The following is a 14,461-nucleotide window of genomic DNA, read 5'->3' on the forward strand; positions in this document are numbered from 1 at the left end:
TATTATGGTCTGTGAAGAATGTACCTGAATATCAAACATGCAGCTGCACTTTTCCGTGACAATACAAACTAAATAATTAATTTAGCATTAACACACACACACACACACACACACACACACACACACACTCACACACGGTTATCATGTTTTTATTAATGCATGGACAATGTTAAAAAAATAAATAATAAAATAAATACTCCACACAGGACTGTTCATTAACAACAACTGAAAAATTTCAACATAAAATAAAAAATAATTTGAGGTATCTGCGGACCTTTTTTTGTTTTGCATAAAGAACATAACTGGTTTATTGTATTCATTTAAAATTAAAATGTAAAATTGTAAAATTGTAGTAAAATGGTACTGTAGTAGTTTGGCATTATATTTGCCAAGCTGGTTACCATGTTGTGTGATGTCAGTGTAGAAAGATATGGTACTGAGAGTTTAATTATTGTGCAAACAAATTACTGGTATCCAGTATCAGATTGAGAACGTTTTATTTTATGGCAATTATTACAGAATTACGATGTGGCAGTGGCACTTTAACTTCCCCATTTTGTGAGTAGCAGAAGCCCTGCCTCACAACCTGTCCAGTGAATTTTTTGGAGTGCATCAAACTCCAAAACCAAAGTAAATCTGACAGGATAGAAAAAAAAGATAATGAGCTTCTAATCTAACCAAATTAGATAGCATATCCTGTTAAGACAGACTATAAACCTGAGTGAAGTAGCAGAGGAATGGCACAAATTTAAAAGTTAGATAGAAGAAAGTTAGATTCTGTAAACTGTTGCTTGTTGTTATAATGACTTGGCCAATATAAGTAAAGTAAAATCCACATCAACTTGCACAAGGAATTAGGTTCTCTGTTTCCTTCTTTGTGTAAGAACACAGGACGTGGCTTTAGTGGCTTTAGCCTGTGAGTAAATCTTTCTTTTTTGTCTTCATTAGGGTGAGTAGAGCATGAAGATGCTTAAATAATTTCTGATGTCTTTTGTGAGACATTATGAAATGTCATAAAGTTCGATAATTGTCTGGATAGTGTGACAAAATGTGTGTGTGTGTGTCTAGAATCTACATGTATTGCATTTTATGCTCTTGTAATATCTGGTGTAATGTCTAAAGGTCTGTAAGGCTTCATGTCAATTTAAAATTATGTCTCTATAACATATATTTTCAGGACATTGCACAATCCTGTCCAATGGGTGTTGATTAGTCCATCTGGGTTATTTAGTCTCTATGTGCTACTGAGATTTTACTGAGTTGTTCTCCATATACTGTATGACACATGATCATAATGGCCATGTGTATTGCCCTGTAACTTTATTGCACATGAGCAGCTTTATAATGTGAAACACAGAGAAGGAAGTGTTAAAGTTCAGCTTCGGATTAGCAGATGTGGATCAAAATATACATGAGACAGTTATGAGCAGAAGTGACTTAAGTCAAAGTGGCTTTTTCTTTACACCATGTATTATTAAAGATATGTTGGAGACATACGTTTGCATATTTTGCATTTCATATACTGGTGGTGAATTCAAATAACCATATATTTCACACCTATATATCACACCTGCCTAAATCTTTGTGTGTGTATGTATTTGTGCATGTGTGTACAATTGTACAATAACAGTCCAAAGTTTAGATACACTTTTTAATGGTCTTTCCTGATTTGTATTTCTTTACACAATGTAAAACAATGTTGAAGTCATCCAAAATATGCAATAATCTCCTTTGAACAGTTGATATTGAGATGTATCTGCTGCTTATGATCTGTAAAACCTTCATAACAGCTCTAATCCAAAGTGCTGTTAATTGGTGATTTTTGAAGCTGGTAACTCTAAATGAGAATATCCTCCTCATCAGATTTAAGTTTTGATCTTTCCTCATGGTTTCATCATGGTGCTTGATGGGTTTTGCAAATGCACTTGTCAATACTGTTCTTGCAAGAACTATTACAGAACAGCTGACCTTCATGTCTTAAAATAACAACTGAATGTTGTTGTTACATAATTACTTAATGCCAAATATATAGAGGATTTAGTTTTTCTGAAGCCATTCTGTTGGACTTGTTTTGGTGTTTCGAGACATTGTCATGTTGAATCACCTGACGTCGACAGACTTTCAGCTGACCTACAAACATTCTCACATTATCCTGAATATTTTTTTTTTTTTACAGTATACTTTTGGGAATTAATCTTCCCCTCTAATCGGCCAGTCCTTGACGCAGCAAAGCAGGGAAGATTTATCTTTGTAAAGATGAAAATGATTCACGAAACATCTTAGCCCTAAAAACAACTCGTACGGTACAAATTGTTAAGAGTAGAGAGGAGGACTTTTTTAGAAGCCTTAAGAGTTTCTAAAGCAAAGGACAAAATGGCGGAAAGAAGAAATATTCTCCAAACACTGAACATTAAGATAAAAGTAAACAAAGCTCTTGTGTCCAATTTTGTTCTCTTGTTGTTTTACTTCCTTCCAGAAGATTGTTGGCTACATGCCATCCAAAAATGCAACATAAATAGACTATCCTACAATCATGTAAATTGGTAAAAAGCTGAGCAATTTTGCTCCCATCAATCTGAAACGGATCACAAGAAATAAAGCAGTAGGGTAAATTAATGTAAAAACTTAAATATAGTATCTACTGGGTGGAAATTTGTTGCTTCAAAAGTAGACACATTTTTGACATTTGGCTGTTTAATTATCTTAATATAACAGAAATTTTGCATAAAGTAGCCTGTAGTAATGATTATACAATTTCTTCATAAACAAACATTATGATTTCACTGTCTGTTCTATTATTATCATGTATTCTATTTTCCCATAGTTCTATTTTTGTATTTACAAAGCTTTTTAGAATTTTCTCAGAGAGCTTCTATCTTAGCTTAAAAATTCCTAGCTGGGAGTCCTAGACTAAAAGTGATTTAGGAAACTTCTCAGAGCAACTCTGAGTAAGGAAAGACCTTTAAAAGACTGAGATAAAGACCTCAGTGAGGAGGTGTGGTTGATCTCATTGCTAGGGATGATGCAGCAATTCAAGGACTTTGATCGGTTGATAAAAAATAATCTCTGACCTCTGCAAAGGTCTTGAAATGCGCTCTTTGTGAAAATTGAATACATGCTAATAGAACAGACAGTGAGCTCGTAGTGTTTGTACATGAAAAAATTGTATAATCATGACTACAAGCTACTGTATGCAAAGTTTCAGTTGTAGGCTAAATATCTTAAAGTTAATTAAACAGTCAAATGTTGAAAATGTGTCTACTTTTGAAGCAACAAATTTCCACCCAGTAGATACTATATGTAAGTTCTTACATTAATTTACCCTACTGCTTTATTTCTTGTGATCCGTTTTAGATTGATGGGAGCAAAATGGCTCATCTTTTACCAATTTACATGATTGCAGGACAGTCTATTTAAGTTGCACTTTTGAATGGTATGTAGCCAACAATCCAAGCCAGAAAACCAAATTGAATAGAAGAGCAGTGTTTACTTTTAGCTTTACGTTCAGTGTTTAGAGAATATTTATTCTTTCCGCCATTTTGTCCCTGTTATAGAAACTCCTAATCCTCTTAAAAGTCCTCTTCTCTAATCTTAATTTTTTTTCCTCTCTACTTTTAACAATTTGTCCAATCCTTAGGAGCTGTTTTAAGGTCTGATTTATGGATGCAGTGAGAGAGGACATGAGGTTAGCTGGTGTTAGTTTAGGTCTAAGATGTTTCATGAATCATTTTTATCTGTACTAAGATTTAGTCTTAAATTTAAGGGGAAATTCTAAGAAGATGTCATAATTCTAAAAGAATAAAAGAATTTCATTACTAGGAGCAACTTTTAGGCTTAAGAAACTTTGTGAATACAGGCCCAAATCTTTTAAAATTGATGAAGAAAAAAAAGGAAATTCCAAAAGGTTCACATTCGTATATACATTATTTTATAGTTGCTTTCAAAACAAGTCAGTGTTGAATAATTTTCTCTGTTTGTTTTTTTTCTCTTTTTAGTGCTTATTTCACTTATCCGAGTTGGACTAGCTCAAGGTGATTTATACATATTTTATTGGCTATATTGTGTAGATGTTGGATTTGTTTTAAAGTGGAGAAGATTGTGTTTGTACTGTAGATTGTCCTGCAGAATATAAGATATTTACACTGACACGGTTTCTGTTTGCTTTTTGGCTTTTTCTGCTGTATTGATAACAGTTCTGACAGTGCAACCGAAATCACCACAGATATTCAGGGGAGAGACAGTTACACTCACCTGTTATATTTCTGGAGGGAGTGGACCGTACCACTGGTACAAAGATGATACTCATGTTCACAGCTCTGATAAAAACTCCTACAGCATAAAAGTATATCAGAGTCACAAATACAAATGTTATGGGTATAAGGGTCTATGGGCAACATCATGGAGTGATAAAGTGACTCTCTCAGTGATAGGTACTGTACATGTCTGATCTTACACTCCTGTAACATGCACTCATACACATAATTATTACAAAACACACTGATTAAATATGAGATGGTCAGAGAAGGGTGTGTGTGACTGATTTGATGTATTTGGTGTAACTGTACAGAGAGACCAAAAGCTGTTCTGACTCTGCAGCCTGATGGACAGATATTCAGTGGAGAGGAAGTCACTTTCACATGTGAAATACCAGGACATGCAGACACTGAGTGGACGTACGACTGGTATAAAGATGATGTTCAACTTTCCTCCTACAGTGTGAACAGAAAATATTTATTTACTGCTGTAGAGTCTTCCAGCGGTAAATACATCTGCAGTGGACGGAGAAAAAACGACCTTCAGACCTCAGAGGCCAGCAATGCTGTTACACTCACTGTGTCAGGTGTGTGTTTGTGTGTGTATGTGTGTGTGTGCATTGCATGGCCCATTAAAATATGATTTATTTTTATATAAACATTATTATTTTACTCATCTCAGTTAAACACTTGGCTTCACTCTTATATATTTACCAAATACAGTAAATAATAGTAAGCTGTCTCTCATTTTCTTCATAAACCTGCATGTGTACTGGGTTATTGTATTGTGAAAGAAATTTTATCAAAAAACAAACAAACAATCAATTAAATTATTTTGTGACATGTAAGTGATGATTTGAAACACTGGTATGATCATTCAGACTGTCTGTGATGGATGTGACAGGTGGTACAAACAGTCGTGTGATAGCGCCCTCAATGGAGGGACATTATTAATTGATAAGTGTTTTTTTTTTTTTTTTTTGGTTTCTTTTACATTTTTTAAATTTATGTTTATTTGACATCAATGGCATTTACTACATAATGAATAATTGTGGTGTTTGTAAATTAGTTTAATTTTTGATGTTCTAAAAAAAAACATTAATTTATTTAAAGCTTTTTTTGTTTCTGTAGTTTGACTTTGCGGCAGCAAGGGATGAGATTCACTTATTAGCATTCATAATGATGACACTTAAAAACAATCACCAGCGTCACTGTAGTGCTTTACAAATCCTCACAGTGTAATATACAGGAGAGAACCACTTTTCCCAGACCTTTAGGGAATTCTGTTCTCCCTGTATTCTCACTGTGGATGAATCTTTTGTGAGTGAAGTGTGATGGATAGTGAAGCTGGATAAAATAAAGAAATAACAGCTGTGGAATTTAAAAGGAAAAGAGAGATAGATTACCACAATCACTGATGAATTTCAAACGCAGTTTGATTAAATATATTGGAATATTTGTGGAAAACCTCCTTTTCACCAATAATCTAGTTTGTAATCCTCAGTTTATTTAATGCAGTAAATAACCCTCTTTATGGTTGTCAGGAATGAACCCTAGGTGAAGCCTTGCGCTCAGAGACTTTAGTTTAGCTGGGACTACATTTCCCAGAGTGCACCTCGGTCAGGTGATAGAAGGCACTCACCTGAAATGAGCTGGCTGGTTAGTTCCATTATAAAACGTTTTTTAGTTTAGATTTTGTCTTGCATCTGTTCTGGTTCGTTCACTGTTATTGTTCTTCATGCTGTTCTGCACTTGCACTTGTTTTTTCATCTTTACTATGGTACATTAGTAATTCACTTCTGAATTTAAAGTAAAAGCAGGTGTGTAACTGAGATGAGTAAAATAAAATAATAAAAGACTTGACACATTCCCTCTAGTTGATATTAAGAGTCTCTAAACTATGCTGTATAATCTGTATTTATTTGCAAACTACTAACAAACAGTGAAGTGCACCTTATGCTGATGAAAATAAACTAATAAGGCTAAAAATGTAATAATCATTGATTAATATCCACTCACACAAAAAAGCTCCTAATCACACAAAAGACCCTGAAAAACAGAGCAGAATCAGAGTTAAATTAGCATTTAAAAAATGCATTTTGTATATTCTCAGGTTATCTTTATTTCATATTTAAATTAATTTGATGATTTAAATGATTTAAGTGTAACAAATATGCAAAAAAAAAAAGAAATTGGAAAGAAGAAAATACTTTTTCACATCAATGCATATTATATGAAATACAGATTAATGAAACAGGGAGATATCAAAAACATTATTCCTAGTCAGACAAGCTTTAGATGATTTAAACATTTTATTGCCTATACTCTGAGAGTGGCACATGAACTCTTAACAATTAACATCATCTCCAACTGCAGAAAAAACTAAACCTGAACTCACATCAGACCTTAACGGAGCTGCACTGACAGAAAACTCAGTGACTCTGACCTGTACACTGAAGCTGCAGTCTGCTGGATGGAAGTTTTACTGGATTAAAGATACACAGAGCACTGAGACTGAGACTGAAACACACTCCTACAGCATCAGTTCAGTTAGTGTCTCTGATGGAGGTCAGTACAGGTGCAGAGCTGGAAGAGGAAACCCAGTCTACTACACACACTACAGTGATGCACTCTGGGTAAATGTTACTGGTGAGTCAACAAGGTCGCAAAATTTTTCCTAAAAGACTTTAGATTTTATTAAATATACAGACATTGTATCATCACTAATCACTTCTGTATATAATATATATTATTAAAGTGTTTAAATTTAATGGGTTACTAATAAACTTATGTTTCTACAGAGTTGCCTAAAGCTGTGGTGACCATAAAGCCTGAAAATCATGTGTTCAGAGGAGAGAGAGTGACTCTCAGATGTGAAATACAGGGAGGAGGAAACACTGAGTGGACATACAGCTGGTATAAGAATGATTACACAGTTTCCCCACAACACACAACAGAGGATTACAACCTCAGCTCAGTTAGAAATGATAACGGGGGTAAATACACCTGCAGAGGGAGGAGAAGCAGTGACTCTCAGAGCTCAGAGATCAGTGATGCTCTTACACTCACTGTATCAGGTGTGTGTGTTTATTTTATCATGTCATTTATTATATTTAAGAGGATTACCTCGCCGTTTAATTATATTAATTTCCTTTTATATTGATTGTCCATCAGACCCAGCAGAGACAGTAGTGAGTGTGTCTCCACTGAGCTGGCTGACTGAAGGAGACTCAGTGACTCTAAGCTGTGAGGTTAAACACTCCTCTACAGGCTGGACATTCAGCTGGTACACAGATGTTCCCTACAGAGACAGTCAGGGTTCCCTCAGGTACAGGACAGCGCTCCTCTCAGACAGCAGCAGAGGATCTGGAGGCTCCTACACTCTCAGTCCTGTTACTCTGAATCACACAGGAGTTTATATGTGCAGAGCAGAGAGAGGAGAACCAGTCTTTCACACACACTACAGTGAACCACAGCCTCTGTTTGTCACTGGTGAGGAAATACATCAACAATGTTTCCAGTATATGGAGCATAGAAAATATGCATGCATTTCTAAATCTCAACTGGATAAATAGTACATTTATGTTATTGTTGTTTAATGTGTTGTGTAATTAATATTTATATTGAAACTACCCAGGAATTAATGTGTAAAACAGCTGAAAGAGCACCTAATAGTAGATTTTTATCCAGGTAACAGTGTCTATTCAAAAACAAGTAATCATCTTGGGTTATTTTTTTATGTTACACATTACACATTCAATAAATTTTACACTGACGTGAAAATCATAATACTGTTTTTATTATTTCATGATTTACAGTAGGATAAGATCTGAACAATGATGTGTGTGTTTCAGGTGAATCTCCTCCAGTGTCTCTGATCATCAGTCCCAGCAGAACTCAACACTTTACTGCTGACTCTCTCTCACTGAGCTGTGAGGACCAGAGAGACTCTACTGGATGGACAGTGAGACGATACACACACAGTGAGACACTGTACAATTGTTCATCAGTTTCAGGATCTACATGTAACATCAGCTCCCTCTCTACATCACACACTGGAGTTTACTGGTGTCAGTCTGAATCTGGAGGACGCAGTAATTCTCTCAACATTATAGTGCACAGTGAGTCTTCAATGTTTTAATGAGTAATATATGTACAAAACACAAAAGTAAAGATAAAAAATAATTATACTTGAAAATAATTTATAATATTTTTGTAAATAAATTATTGAGTTTCTTAGTTGACAGTTTCGCCTGCCATGCAGAAGGCCCGGGTTCGATTCCCAGCCAGTGCCCAAACCTCAGCCACTGGATGCAGTGCTGGTCCCAAGCCCCAATAAAATGGGAGGGTTGTGTCAGGAAGGGCATCCAGTGTAAAACCTGTGCCAAGTTGTAGTGCGGACTGTGTATTCCGCTGTGGCAACCCCTTTGCCGGGAGCAGCCGAAAGACCAACAACAACAATTCAAAGACCAGAACAAGCATCACAATGGAAATAGAAATCTTTATTTCCCCAAAAATAAATAAACATCATCGGGATTACTTTGGACATCCCGAAAATCTATTTCGTAAAATAAAATGTGGATGACTACTAAAGAAAAGACACATTAAAAAATGTTATCCCATCTTAGATTACACCATCCCTCTATTCGGACCAAAGTTTGTTATATACAGTAACTGTTTATATACGGAACTGGACCATGCACCATGAAAATAATTGAAATCATTACCAGAAAATCAACCAAGGACTGGCTAAAAATGAAGAAATAGAGAGTTCTGGAATGGCTGAGTCAAAGCCCAGATCTTAATCCCATTGAGATGCTGTAGGGTTACTTGAAACGAGCTGTACATGCAAGAAATCCAGCAAACATTTCACACCTGAAGGAATTCTGCATTGAGGAGTGGGGAAAACTTTCCTCAGACCGATGTCAGAGACTGGTAGATGGCTATAAGAAGTGTCTCACTACAATTATTTCAGTGAAAAAGGCTAAAAACTTTTTCCTTAGTTAGAATATGCATTTTGTAGTATTAATTTTACAGAAGATCCTAAAGTTTTTTTTCAGTTTGAATTGTTTATTTTATTTTTCTTCAATCTCTCAGTATTTACATTGAGATTAAATATACCTATATTGAAAAAAATGTTAGAAAATACCCAGATTTTCATAGGATGTCCTAATTTTTTCACATAAGTGTATTTGCACCTAAGGGAAGCACATCTAGCAAGGGGAGGACATGCAAACTCCATGCACACAGACCCTGAGATGGGAATCAAACCCTGCACCCTGGAGGTGCAAGATGACAGTGCTAAGAAAGCCACCATGCCGCCCAATCAATAATTAATTAGCTATTAAAATTAATAATAGTCAGGTGCCCATCTTCCCATCAGCTTAATTTTATCTAAACTAAACAGATCAGTTAAGAGAATACCCAGCAGATCATAATGTCATGTTGGAGCTTCAGTTCCCACTCATTGTAAAGACTGAGGCTAGCATGTCTAGCTGAAGGGTGGCATATGCCCGCTAAACCTTATCTCAGTGAGAATATGATACCAGACAAAGACACAGGAGTCCCTAAACTTGCTCTCTCAACTCTTAGTGTGTGGAACATGGGACCCTTTAATAGCACACTAGCTTTCATTTTAATGCTATTTGAGATTCAGACCCAAAACTTCGTAATTGCTATTCTAAAGCGGGAATAAAAAGTTAATCTTGTAGGTTTCTCAGGACTGACTCTTACCTTCATGGTTCATTCTCCTTACTGTTTGGCTATACGGTGCCACTAAGATTTAAAAACCTTTTCATCCCTGTTAATTACATTAACTCCTGGTTGCTAATTAGAAGAAAATAAGCTAAAGGCTAAAACACAAACCAAATTATTTCATAATAGACTAACAGCAAATACTTTCCTAAGGATGCAAAAAGTTCACCTAACACACCAATAACCACAAACAGTGTAAAAGGACTCACACCAGAAAAAGGACTATTAGTATGAAAAATGCAAGGCCACAAACCTTCCTTAGCTATTCAATTGTGCAATACATTTTCTGATATCCACCAGTGACAGCTCTCCCAGTTAAAATCATTGCTGTATTCAACACACTTACTTTTTTCAGTGTCAACTTTCTCTTTCCTACAGGTGGTGATGTGATCCTGGAGAGTCCTGTCCATCCTGTAACTGAGGGAAATCATCTGACTTTACGCTGTTTATATCGCAACACAAAGATCTCAGACTCTGGTGCTGATTTTTATAGAGATGATTCAGTTCTCCAGAAGCAGACTACAGGAGAGATGACCATCAGTAGTGTCTCAAAGTCAGATGAAGGTTTCTACCACTGTACACACCCAGAGAGAGGAGAGTCACCGAAAAGCTGGGTTTCAGTCACTGGTGAGAATTTAATTTCCACTGTAATATATCATTAAAAATCTGCAGTAGTACTTCTACTCATTCTCTTTTTCTTCATCTTCTACTTCTTTTTATTATTATTACTATTATTATTAGTATTATTATTATTATTATTATTATTGCACATTTTATTCATGTAGCAAGTAATGTTGAACCTAACACTTCAAGTGTCCATACTGATAAAAAACTAGAAATGCATCAAAAAAAGAGATCAGTACAGAGCACATACACTACAGTCGAAGGTCTGGGGTGGATTATGACACTAAATGTTCTGCCCATTCTTCTTGGTCTGGTTTTAGGAAACACTTGCAGATCAGTCCCAGTAGACTATGACTTTGAGGCAGTGAGTAGAATGCTAGGGCAAAGTCATGTGTATAAAGTGAGAATTTGTTTGTTTGACTCTGTGAGATTGGTAATCACCATTAATCTTATGAATCCTGACTACAGCAAATATCTTCTCAAGGGTAATTTAGGTTTTTAAATGTTTTATCTAAAATGAGATGAAGAGGAAATGACAAGAATCTAAATATGAAACAATTAAATAATGAAGCAGGATTTCAGCATTTTTCAAAAGTCATGCAAAGCTTACTGTAAGAGTTAATATTTATGTGTGGTTAAAGATTATAATTAAATGTTTAACATTTCCTGAAATTTTTATGATAATGCCATCACTATCAATTAACGTATTTGGAATTTTAAACAGCAGAGTTTTAGTTTTAGTTTAGTATACAGTTCATGGTGTGGGTGAAAGAGCTGTGGTCTACCTCATGATGAGATTAAATCTAACTATTATCTGCTGGATATCCGAAGCTAAGATGTTGTAAATGATCTTGCCAAGTGAATGCATATATACCTGTGGTGAAAAGGAGGGGGCAAAGACATATATAAAAATAAACATCTACTGGAAGATTAATACAAAGAAACCATGAACCAAATTAGAAATACAGATGGATGTAAAGCACCATAATCAGCTAAACGTGAGTAAATTATTAATGACTTTTGGAGATCTCATTAAAAAAATATTGCTGATGAACACTCTTAAAATAATTTGGACAAAATTGAAAGTTAAGAAGTTTTTGTTATGCTGTGCATAATTGGCAAAATGTCAATTAGTGTAAACTGCAGTGATGGCAGGTTTTTTCCTTTTTTTATTTCCTCAGAAATGGATTCAGTTGTTAAAGTAGCTGTGGGACTGAGTTTGGCCTTGGTGTTTATCATCATTTTACTGATCCTGCTGTTGAGGCACAAGTCCAACAAAGGTTTGAGAAATATAAACAGGGAAATGAAATAAACATGTTTAAAAAATGATCTAGACAGTTATATATCTAATACTTTTAAAAAAGAATCTCATGACACTCAATTGTACCTTTAAAGTCAATCACTTAAAAATTGGTAATAGTTTATTACATACAGTACTAAGGTACAAGAAACACATGATGTACTTACAAATGCTCAATGAGGTCCACATTTATTAAGTAAAAATGCATTCAGGAAACAATCGATTTACATTTAGTGACGACCAAAACTACTAAAAGACAAAAATGTTTAGATGATGATTACTTTGTTCAAAGTAGTAATTCTCCTAATACAATACCAATCTAAAGTTTGGGCACACCATTTCCGTACTACACGTCACTTGCTTTGATGAAAGTCTTAAACACTCTTAACATTCTCTTAACCAGCTTAATGCTTTATGAGTTAATCACCTGGAATGATTTTCCAGGAATTCCCAAATATTTTGATCACTTATTGTTTGCCACAAAAAAAAAAAAAAAAAAAAAAAACCTTCAACAAGTAGGTGTGTTTTACTGGTACTCTGCATTGCTTTACATTAAGTAAATGAATAATTTCTGTATTTTCCTATAGGAAAGGACAGAAACATTGGACAGAACAGCCGTCAGACACCAGGCCAGAACCCAAGTCAGTCGAGAGCGGAAGATTCTCAGTCAGGAACCACACCACAGATCGGTCAGACACTGTGTCACATAATAAATGCTTTTCCTAGTCCTGTACACTACCGTTCAAAAGTTTGGGGTCACTTTCTAACTCCATAATGGTTCCTGATTTTAATTTCTTTCTACATTGTAAAGGAATGCTGAAGGTGTGCAAAAAATGCATTAATCGCCTTTGAACAGTTGATATTGAGATGTTTCTGCTACTTCTGCTCTGTAAAGACTTCATAACGCCTCTAATCTGAGGTGCTGTTAATTGGTCATTTTTCAGGCTGATAACTCTAAATGAACTTCTCGTCTGCGGCAGAGGTAGGTTTTGGTCTCGCCCTCCTGGGATGGCCTTCATGAGAGCCAGTTTCATTATGGTGCTTGACGGATTTTCCAAATGCACTTTACAATACTGTTCTTACAAGAACTATTACAGAAAGGCTGACCTCTGTGTCTTAAAATAACAACTAACTGTTGTTTTTCTTGTTGTTACGTAATTACCTAATTTCATATGTGTTATTTTATAGTTTTGAAATCCCCAGTATTGTTGTAGAATGTAGAAAATAAATCACTAAACAAAAACAAAGAAATTTGCGAGTGACCCCAAACTTTTAAACGGTAGTGTATACAGTATAGTAATTCAATGTACAGGGGTTGGACAGTGAAACTGAAACACTGGCCAATTTAGTGTTGGAAGTTTCATGGCTAAATTTGACCAGCCTGGTGGCCAATTTATATTGGTTGCACATTCCACCAGTAAGAGCAGAGTGCTTTAATTAGCAGATATAGCACAGTTTTGCTTAAAATATTGCAATGCACACAACATTATGGAAGACATATCAGCGGTCAAAAGATTACAAATTGTTGGTGCGCGTCTCGCTGGTGCATCTGTGACCAAGACAGCAAGTTTTTGTGAAATATCAAGAGCCACTGTATCCAGGGTAATGTCAGCATACCACCAAACACATCCAACAGGAGTAACTGTGGACACATGAGGAGGCTGTCTGAAAGGGATGTCCAGGTGCTTACCCAGATTGTATCCAAAAAAACATAAAACCACAGCTGCCCAACTTACTGCAGAATTAAATGTGCATCTCAACTCTCCTGTTTCCACCAAAACTGTTCATCAGGAGCTCCACAGGGTCAATGTACATGGCTGGGATGCTATAGCCAAACCTTTGATCACTCGTCCCAATGCTAAACATCAGGTTCAATGGTGCTAGCAGTGAAAATCATGGGCTGTGGATAATGTAAAACATGTATTGTTCTCTGATGAGTCCACCTTCACTGTCTTTCCCACAGCCAGAAAAGTTAAGGTGTGAAGAAGCCCTAAAGAAGCATTCCACACAGACTGTTGCATGCCTAGAGTGAAGCATGGGGGTGGATCAGTAATGGTTTGGGCTGCAATATTATGACATTCCCCCGGCCCAATACTTGTGCTAGATGGGCGCATCATTGTTAAGGACTACCAAATCATTCTGGAGGACCATGTGCCCCCAATGGTTCAAACATTGTATCCTAAATGCGGTGCCATGTATCAGGATGATAATGCACCAATACACACAGCAAGACTAGTGACAGAGTGGTTTGATGTACATGAAATTGAAACTGAAATCTCCTCCTGGCCACAGTCACCAGATCTAAATATTATTGAGCCACTTTAGGGTCTTTTGGAGGAGCGAGTCAGAAAATGCTTTCGTCCACCAGCATCATATAGTCACCTGGCCACTATTCTGCAAGAAGAATTACTCAGAATCCCTCTGGCCGCTGTGCAGGACTTGTATCTGTCATTTTCAAGATGAATTGATGCTGGATTGGCCGCAAATGCTAATACTAATGTATTATTGTGGTCTAAAACCAGACTTTTCA

At 35.9% G+C, this 14,461-nt stretch overlaps 1 pseudogene; it reads left to right on the forward strand.

Annotated features, from left to right (window-relative positions):
* Window positions 1–402: 402 nt before the first annotated feature.
* LOC128520616 (Fc receptor-like protein 5) overlaps window positions 403–14,461 on the forward strand; it is a 15,877-nt pseudogene continuing 1,818 nt past the window's right edge.

Source organism: Clarias gariepinus, chromosome 1 (assembly GCF_024256425.1).
Source record: "Clarias gariepinus isolate MV-2021 ecotype Netherlands chromosome 1, CGAR_prim_01v2, whole genome shotgun sequence".
Classification (NCBI taxonomy): Eukaryota; Metazoa; Chordata; class Actinopteri; order Siluriformes; family Clariidae; genus Clarias; species Clarias gariepinus.